The 10120-nt window shown below is 44.3% G+C and overlaps 1 pseudogene; it reads right to left on the bottom strand.

Moving 5' to 3' along the window:
• Window positions 1-2813: 2813 nt before the first annotated feature.
• Window positions 2814-8245, bottom strand: LOC117063066 (annotated as a pseudogene).
• Window positions 8246-10120: the final 1875 nt, after the last annotated feature.

Here is a 10120-nt window from a genome sequence, read left to right as displayed (position 1 = left end):
GATGTCCTGCTGACTTTAGGAAAGGAGATGGTCATGAGAGTAATTGTAGCTGATGGGGTTCAGGGTGTTTTTTTTCTTTAGCGCTCTTATATGACATTAAAAAAATTGTCAGCCCTTTGTTGGTTCTCCAGTTTGGAGGGAAGAGCAGTGAACGTTAGGGTCCTTACAAACCGAAAGCCGGGCAAACCACTGATCTAGGTTCTAAAACCTTCACCTGGAGTGATTTCACTGATTGCTGTTTTTAAAGAAGGATCTTGGGGTTTAATTCCTTTGCATCTTTTCTCAACCATGAGCACTTGAGCAAGCCAACTCCTGAAGGCCAGGGTAAAGGGAAGGCCTGCCTTCCCATCATGGCACCATCACACACAACAATAGGAAGTGGCGAAGAACCCGCAGCCTGGCAGGTGCTGGGCAGAGACTGTGAATAAGGCACTATTACACACCACCCAGAGGTACCTCTGGGTAACTCACACGGCAAAGAAAAGCACACAGTGACCACTACCCTACTCTGTTTTTTCCTGCGATTTCGTCACAGGCTCTTTTTATACAATTTAGGAACAGAAATATCCAGGTTCCCGTCCTTGTGAGGAAACCATTCATGTAGTTCGGCATCCTCAGCCTGATCATTAGGTTATCTCTGCTTCCCCTGTCCAGTGCAATGATCAGGTCACGATGGGCACAGACCCACACTGGGCCAGTCAGATCACACCTTGGGGCTTCTGTTTTAAGGTTTCGGAATAGACACACTTTCTGTTTCATGGGGTGCAGTAGCCCTGAGGACTGTGTAAGCCTAGAGCTGCTAGTGGCCTCCTTTGCTACCCTGTGGCGTGAGCCTGCTGGGTAGTAAAGAAAATATAGACGAAAGAGCTGAGAGGTGGAGTGAGAGAGCTTTGGTATCTTTGTTTGAATCTCTACCTTCCATCATGCCTAAAGCTACCTGCACTCTGGGACTTCTCAGTATATTTCCTTAAAGCAGTTTGAGTCTAGTTTTGATTATTTGTACTCCAAAATATTCCTGAAAAATGCTCCCTAACATTTTATGCTCTTTCTACCAAAACTCAGAAGCCCTTTGCATGAGTGTCATTGGAAATCCACTGACCCAAATGCCATAGGCTGAGCTTAAGCCATTATCCTTAACACATTCAATTCCATCTAAGAAATTCTTCCCTGAAATCAATCAGGGACCAACTTTAGGACCAGCTTGGGGTCATCATGGCTGTGAAGAGAACAGCCCGACTTTATTAATTTGTTCTGATGAGGAACTTCCTACTGAACTAATTTGGACCTAGATGGGCAATTTATTTAACTCCATGAGCTTCTGTTTCTACATCTGTAAGATGAGGGATAGAAGTAGCAGTATTGAAGGCTTGTTCAGTTTTGTTCAATTCAGTTCAGTCTCTTTCCAAACAGCTCAGGTTGACACAACTCATCCAGTTCCACTCCCATGCACGAGAGCCTCAAGTGACTTAAACTGTACTTAGACAGTCTCCTTCCTCACCTAATCATGGCTCAGGCTGGGCCAGTCACACTCCCTTTCCAAGGAACTGGGCACTGTGTTGCAGGAGTTCTACTCTAGGGAAATCAGGATGCATTGTGTGAGAGGCCCAGTGAATGGAGCAAAGGAGTAGAGAAAAGCAGAGAGACACGTGTAAGGACAGGGTCCCACACCTTTGAGACCCAGGAGATCTCCCACTTTGGGACCCAGGAGGTATCTCAACATATGTCCACTAAAGAGCCCTTTGGGCCTCTAGCTAGCTGGAGAGGTTTCTTTTTATTACTCCTAAAAAACAGCAGCCAATCCCTGAGGACAGTTCTTAGCTGAAAATCAGTTCCTGTTTCCACGTGGTCCTGTGGAAGCTCCAGTCCACCCCTCTGTGAAAAGGGTATCAAAGTTGCTTCACCTCAGAGGATTAGAGCTCAGTTGGGATAATGGATGTGGAAAGGAATCTTAGAAGACAATAATTTCCCGTAGGAACAGTTGGCATTTATTGGACCCACTTACTCTTCTTTTAAGGTTTTGTACCAACAGGCGAGCATCACACGCCTCTCCTCGTGATCTCTACACAGATATTACTTCTTGAGGTTACTCGCAAGGAGCCAGCCAGCTGGCCGGAGCCAGCTCAGGAGACTGAGCTGGGTGTAGGATGACGGACGGTTCAAAGAGGCCCTTTTCTGATGCAGAATGTCCTTGCTACTAGCCTGAAATTCCATAATTACAGGTTGATTTCCTTACGACTTGAAAACACACTTGAATTAAAATGCAGACTAGGCAAAGTGTCCTTAGATTTGACACCAAAATCATGGCCCACAAAAGGAAAGATGATATATTAGCCTGCTCAGACTGCCATAACAAAATACCATAGACTAGGTGGCTGAAACAACAGCAATGTATTTTATCACAGTTCTGTAGGCTGGAGGTCCAAGATCAAGATCTGATAGGGTTCAGCTTCTGGTGAGGGCTCCCTTCCTGGCTGGTAGACAGCTGCTTTCTCACAGTGTCCTCGTGTGAGAGGAGTCTCTTCTTCTTTTTTTTAAAAAAAATTTATTGATTGATTTTTTTCTTAAATAAAATGAATTAACATCCATTATAAAAACTTTAAATCTACAGTAGGGTAAAAATAAACTGTATGAAACCTCCTTTTCAATCCCCTCATTTCTCCACAGAATTAACGATTGTTAATATTTTCTTGTTTATCCTTTCAGAACTCCATTTATTGGTGAGAATGGTGTATATAAATTGTCTTAGCCAGGTGCAATGGCTCATGCCTGGATTCACAGCATTTCTGGAGGCCAAGGTGGGAAGATCGCTTGAGGGCAGGAGTTCGAGACCAGCCTTGGCAATACAGAGAGACCCCATCTCGTGTGTGTTTTCTTATGCTTTCTCTTGGACATTTGTTTGTCATATTTCTTCCTCTTTTTACAAAACCATTGACTTATCTGTTGATGTGTCATGCCAAATTCAAATAAGAGTGATAGCGCTCTTGTATTGTGGGCAGCTGTTTAACTTAAACTTTGCCCAGAGATTGTCCATGAAGGATTTGCTGACTCATCTTTTCTTGGGATACTGTTTCTCATTTCCCTTTTCCTTTTTTTTTTCTGTTCATCTTCCAGCTCCTTTTCATTTTCCTCTTCTTTTTCTCACTCTTTCTTTCTGCCTGCTTCTCCTCCTCCTTCTCTACATTTCTGCTTTCCCTTTTGTTCATCTTCACTGCAATTTCCATTTGATTGTTCTAGATTTTGATCCCAAGGCATAGCTGGTTGTTTCTGTATAAAAAGATTTGAATTATCAGGGGCTTCTGAAGTATCAGGATCTCTCTCCACACTGAAAAAGTTTCTTCTCCCACTTCCTGGACACTCCTTTCCTGGACTTCCTCAAAGTCAATGGCTGCTCTTTCAAAGCTTTCTTTTTTGCTCCTCTTTCTCCTGTCTCTCTTCTTCTTGTAAGAGCACCAGCCCTGTGGGATTCAGGCCCTACCCTTATGACCTCATTTAACCTCTATCACCTCCTCTCAGGCCAAAACAGAGTCACACTGAGTCTCATTGGGAGTTAGAAAATTCAACATAGGAATTTTTGAAGGACACAATTCAGTTCATAGCAGATTGATATATTCGACCTTATCTAAATTTGAAACTTTTGCTCAGCAAAAGACCTGTAAGGAGGATGAAAAGACATGCTATAGACTGGGAGAAAAGATTTGCAACCTATATATCTAACAGAGAACTTGTACATTAAATATATGAATCTCACAAAACTCAACAGTAAAACAAGTTCCAATTAAAATATGGACAAAAATTCTGAACAAAATTTTAGCCAATTGAATCTAACAATGTATAAATCCCATGACCACATGGCATTTGTTCCACATATGTACAGCTAGCTCAATACTTGATAGTTAATGTGATTCACCGTATCAACAGGCCAAAGAAGAAAAATATGATCATAACCATTGACATTGAAAAACATTTGACAACTTCAACACCCATCAATGATTAAAGGCACTCAGTACATTGGGAATAAAGGGGAACTTGCTTGATCTCATAAAGAGCATCTGCACAAACCTAAAGCTAACATCATACTCAATAGTGAAAGATTGAATGCTGTCCTTCTAAGACGGGAACAAGATAAGGATGCCTGCTCTCACCACTCTTACTCAACAATGTCCTGGAAGTTTTAGTCATTGCAGTAAGGGAAGAAAAAGAAATAAAAGTCATTTAGAGTAAAAAAGAAGATAGAAATGTCTTTATTTGCAGACAATATGGTTGCAATCCCAAGGAATCTGCAAAACAAAACAAAATTTCATAGGACTAATAATTGAGTTCAATAAGATCACAGGATACAAGATCAACACACAAACATCAATTGCATTTCTATATACTAACAATGAACAAGTGGAAACCAAAATTTAAAAATGCAGCACAATTAATAATTGCCCAAAGAAAGGGAAATAGTTATCAAACAGATCAAACAAAACATACACAGTATCCTTATGCTGAAATTACAAAGTGCTGATGAAAGAAACCAAAGAAGACCTAAATACTTAGGGAGATGCCAGCTGTGGTGGCTCACGCCTGTAATCCCTGCACTTTGGGAGGCTGAGGCAGGAGGATCGCTTGAGCTTAGGAGTTTGAGACCAGCCTGGGCAACATAGAGAGACCTCGTCTTTACTAAAAATATACTTTTAAAAAATTAGCTAGCCATGGTGGCGTGCACCTGTAGTCCCAGCTACTCAGGAGGGTGAGGTGGCAGGATTGCTTGAGCCTGGGATGTCAAAGCTACAGTGAGTCGTGATCGTGCCACTGCACTCCAGCCTGGAGGACAGATTGAGACCCTGTCTCAGAAAAAAGAGAAGAAATTGATAAATTGAAACTTACCAAACTTAAAAACTTTTCTTGTAAAAGCTTCTGTTAAGAGGACAAAAAGACAAGCTACAGATTGGGAAAAATTGTTTGAAAATCACGTGTTAGACAAAGGACTTGTATCTAGAATATGTAACAATTCTTTAAACTCAACAATCCAATTAGAAAATGGGCAAAAGACATGTAACAGACATTTCACTGAAGAGGATGTACAGATGGGAAACAAGCATGTGAAAAGATATTCCACATCATTAGCCATTAGAAAAATACTAATTAAAAGTACAAGATAGCATTACATACCTACCAGAATGGCTAAAATAAAATGTAGTGGTAACACCAAATGCTGCTGAGGATGCAGAAAAATCAGACCACTTATATACTGCTGATGGAAATAAAAAATAGTACAGCCATTCTAAAAAATAGCTTGTCAGTTTTTTGGTTTTTGTTTTGGTTTGGTTTGTTTTTTGTTTTTTTGTTGAGACAGAGTCTGGCTCTGTCGTCCAGGCTGGAGTGCAGTGGCACGATCTCGGCTCACTGCAAGCTCCACCTCCTGGGTTCACGCCATTCTCCTGCCTCAGCCTCCCGAGTAGCTGGGACTATAGGCATCCGCCACCACGTCTGGCTAATTTTTTGTATTTTTAGTAGAGACGGGGTTTCACCATGTTAGCCAGGATGGTCTCGATCTCCTGACCTCATGATCTGCCCGCCTCAGCCTCCCAAAGTGCTGGGATTACAGGCGTGAGCCACTGCGCCCGGCCTTGGTTTGGTTTTTTTGAGACAGGTTCTCACTCTGTCCACCAGACTGGAGTGCAGTGGCACCATCATGGCTCACTGCAGCGTCAACCTCCTGGGCTCAAGCAATCCTCCTGCCTCAGCCCCCCAAGTAGCTGGGACTACAGTGTGTGTTACCATGTCCAGCTAATTCTTGTATTTTGTTTGGGTAGGGACAGGATTTTGCCATTGTTGCCCAGGATGGTCTTGAACTCCTGGGCTCAAGCGATCTGCCTGTCTCAGCCTCCCAAAGTGCTGGGATTACAGGCATGAGCCACCGTGCCTGGCTATCAGTTTCTTTTAAAACTAAAACTGGACTTATTTAGCAATTAGATTCTTGGGCCTTTATCCCAGAGAAATTTTCATTTCAAAATCTTGTGTTTTTAACAAAAATTTATACACAATGTTCATAGAAACTTTATTTGTTACAGCCAGAAAAGCTGGAGACAACCAAAATGCCCTCTATTAATGTGTTAAACTGTACTACAGCCGTACCGTGAGACACCATTCAGCAATACAACGGAGAAACTACTGATACCCGCGGCAAGCTGGATGGATCTCAGTGTGGTCATGCTGAGTGAAAAGAGCCAATCTCAAAAAGCTACCTCTCATATGATTCTGTGTATACAATATTTTTGAAATAATAAAATTGCAGAGCTGGCGAACAGATTCGCAGCTGTCGGGGGTTTGGCAAGATGAGAGGGGAGGAGGAGGCCATGGCTAAAACAGGATAGCATAAGGGGTCCTTGTAGTCTATATTCTGACTGTGGTGGTCATACGAACTCACATTGCATAGAACTAAGTATACACACACACACATGCACAACTGCATGCATGTAAAAGTGGTGAAATTCTAAGGTCAATGTACTGCATCAATGCCAATTTCCTAATTCTGCTATTTACTATAGCAATGCAAGACGTTACCACTGGGGAAACCGGGTGAAGGGTGTATTGCTTCCTTTTTTTTTTTCCTTTTTCTTTTTTCTTTTCTTTTGAGATAGAGTCTCGCTCTCTCACCCAGGCTGGAGTGCAGTGGTGCGATCTCAGCTCACTGCAACCTTCCCCTCCTGGGTTCAAGTGATTCTCCTGCCTCAGCCTCCTGAGTAGCTGGGATTACAGGTGCACACCACCACATCCGGCTAATTTTTGTATTTTTAGTAGAGATGGGGTTTCACCATGTTGGCTAGGGTGGTCTCCAGCTCCCGACCTCGTGATCCACCCACCTTGGCCTCCCAAAGTGCTGGGATTACAGGCGTGAGCCACGGTGACCGACGGTGTTGCTTCTTATCACTGCATGTGGATCTACAATCATCTCAAAAATAAAAAGTTTGTTTTTTTTAATGTGGTTACCCCTAGAAAAAAAATTCCATATAAGTGTACAGGTTCCTTTCCACATCCATTATCCCAACTGCTTCCATTTCTGGGAGGTCAAGCAGTCTTGTTCGCCCATTTTGCAAGAGAAAACTAGGACCAAAATGGTCAATAGGGCCAAGGAAAGATCATATTCTTGGTCCTGTGACTGGCTCTGTTCAATAGCTGTAGATAGAACATTATTATCCCTATTTTACCTATGAGAAAACTGAGTCTCAGAAATAGAACATGTCCAAATGTATATACTTACAGTATGAAACAGAGCTCTTTTGATTGTAAACTAAAGAAACTAAACCCACGCTGGATTAAGGCAAAAAGGTGGCATTGGCTCAGGTAATGGAAAGTCTATGAGTTTCAGGCACAGCTTGACCCAAGTACTAAAACCATGTCATTGGGATTCCACCTCTCAATTTCAGCCCTGCTTTCTTTCACATTGGTTTTATTCCTAGGCAGGCTTTTCCCAAACAATGGCAAAGATATTTTACATTCCACCAACTTAGCAAACCATGAAAAGAGTCCCTCTTCCGATACCTCCAGAAAGGTCCTAAATTGATTCTGACTTTTCTGGCTTGTTACGTACCCAGGAATACGTACAATTGTAATTGGCCTGGTCCGGGTCATGTGCCCATCCTCGACCTAAATTATCTGAACCGAGAGTAGGGAGGACTGGTTCTACAAGGGAGGCTGAGCACACAGAAAACACACATGCGTGGGCTCCCACACTAACCCACAGGTAAATCGGAGGGCTTCCTACAAAGGGCCTGGATAGAGAGCAGCTGTGAACAGTAGCTCAGCTTTCCTTTGATGTTGGCCACCTGTCCTGCCAACCGCTCCCTCAATGCTCACCTCTTGCCACTTTGGCAGGAGCAAAGGGGCCCCCTCTAAGTTGCACAGCAATCTAAGCATGGTACAAGGGGAATTCGAAGTTGCTTTAAGAAACCAGCCAGTATTTCTTTCTCGAAGACACCATAGACCCGTCTGCTTTGCAGGGTAATGAGAAGACACATGCGTTAATAAAGGCGAACATTTGCAACTTGCCTACTAGAGACAGCTGAGTGTAAACACCGAATGGGATGCTCCCTTATTATCATCTATGCCTCGCCAGGCCACTTAGGAGAATGCCAAGAGCCCACAGTATTTTATCTCCAGCTCCGACTTCATCAGAGCCAAGTCCTCATCACCCTATAGTCTTGCCAGCCGAGTGGGCAGTGCCAGCCAATGCCGTGGGAGGGGGTGTCCAGTGCATGGTGCCCCTGTTCCAAGGGGCACCCTCTGGAGCTGCTGTCCCTGCAGAGGTAGTGAGGGTAGCTCTGTTTCTGCTGAGGGCCTACTGGGGACCCCATACCCTTTCCTGGGTGTGCTTTTTGTCTGTTCCCAGGGGCACCATTCATCCGTCGTCCTCACTTTAATCTCCTTCTCCAGCTGACATATTTAAAATTAATGAGGAATTTTTTTCTCATCCAACTCTCTGGTTAGGACAGTGAGCCTATTTCTCCCCGTCAAATGAATCTTCTAGGTAAAATAATGGAAAAATATGTTTTTCTCTCCTACCCTGGCCCTACTTTTAATGTCTTTGGCAGCTCCGAACAGAGCCACTATATAAAAATCAGACACTTTATTGCTCAGTAATTAGCCCAAGCTAGCCCAGGCAGACAGTTTGCGGGTGGAGAGAAGAGATGGATGAGGAAAAGGTGCCCAGGGATGTGGTAGGTGCTTGTGTGTAATGAGCTTTTGAACAATTTCCTGTGCTGGATTTCTGTGGGCAAAAGGTGTCCCTGAGTAGGCTGTGCCAAGTTACTTCCTGAAGATGTGAGCATGAAAAAACTTTTTTTCCTCAATCTCATGGTGTTATGGTCTGAATGTTTGTGCCCTCCCTGCCAAATTCCTGTGTTGAAATCCTCACCCCCAAAGTGAGGATGTTCGGAGGTGGGGCTTTGGGAGGCAATTAGGTCATGAGGATGGAGCCCTCATGAATAGGATTAGTGCCCTTAGCAAAGAGACTGCAGAGAGCTTTCTTGGTCTCTTTGCATTGTGAAAAGGCACAAAGAAGCTGTGGCTGGATGTGGTGGCTCACACCTGTAATCCCAGCACTTTGAGAAGCCAAGATGGGCGGATCACCTGAGGTCGGGAGTTCAAGACCATCCTGGCCAACATCGTGAAACCTCGTTTCTACTGAAAATACAAAAATTAGCCGGGCATGGTGGCATGTGCCTGTAATCCCAGCTACTCCGGAGGCTGTAGCAGGAGAATCGCTTGAACCCAGGAGGCAGAGGTTGCAGTGAGCTGAGCTGGTGCCACTGCACTCCAGGCTGGGCGACAGAGCAAGACTCCCTCACAAAGCGAAAAAAAAAAAAAAAAAAAAAAAAAAAGAGGGGCTGGGCACGGTGGCTCATGCCTGTAATCCTAGCACTTTGGGAGACCTAGGCAGGTGGATCACCTGAGGCCGGGAGTTTGAGACCAGCCTGACCAACATGGTGTAACCCTGTCTCTACTAAAAATACAAAGTTAACCAGGCATGGTGGCACATACCTGTAATCCCAGCTACTCAGGAGGCTGAGGCAGGAGAACTGCTTGAACCTGGGAGGCGAGGATTGCAGTGAGCTGCGGTCACGCCCTTGCACCCTAGCCAGGGCAACAAGAACAAAACTCCCTCTCAAAAAAAAAAAAAGAGAGAGAGAGAGAGAGAAGCTGTCAGTCTGCAACCCAGCACATAGCAGGTGTTCAGAAAGATGTGTTGAACTGAGCTGATGCAGGGTGAATACAGACACAGCTCACACATGAAGCCAGGTGAGCCTTGGCCCAGGCATGCCCTCTGGGAGAGGTGGGGGATAAATGAGAGGATACTGCCCCTCTGTTTCTATCAAGAAAGGCTTCCTGGAGCAGATGCAGCTTGACTCCGTTTGGGAGCACTCTGGACACTTCTGTACTTCTGTGGACCACCACAGGAGACCAAGCAGGCTTCCTTGTCCTCTGTCCTCCCTCCCACCTTCTTTTGTGCTAAGTCCTCCAATCGTCAAGGCCTGATGTTCTATTGGTGACCACTCTGTCTCTGCTAGTTAAAAAGCCGGTTCTCAAAAGGACTGTCCAGTGTGGCTGACCTTCACTCAGCAGGGTCTGTGAC

The sequence above is a fragment of the Trachypithecus francoisi genome, unplaced genomic scaffold (assembly GCF_009764315.1).
Source record: "Trachypithecus francoisi isolate TF-2019V2 unplaced genomic scaffold, Tfra_2.0 Lachesis_group17, whole genome shotgun sequence".
Classification (NCBI taxonomy): Eukaryota; Metazoa; Chordata; class Mammalia; order Primates; family Cercopithecidae; genus Trachypithecus; species Trachypithecus francoisi.
The sequence above is the reverse complement of the archived record's forward strand: the minus strand, read 5'-3'. Positions and strand labels throughout refer to the sequence as shown.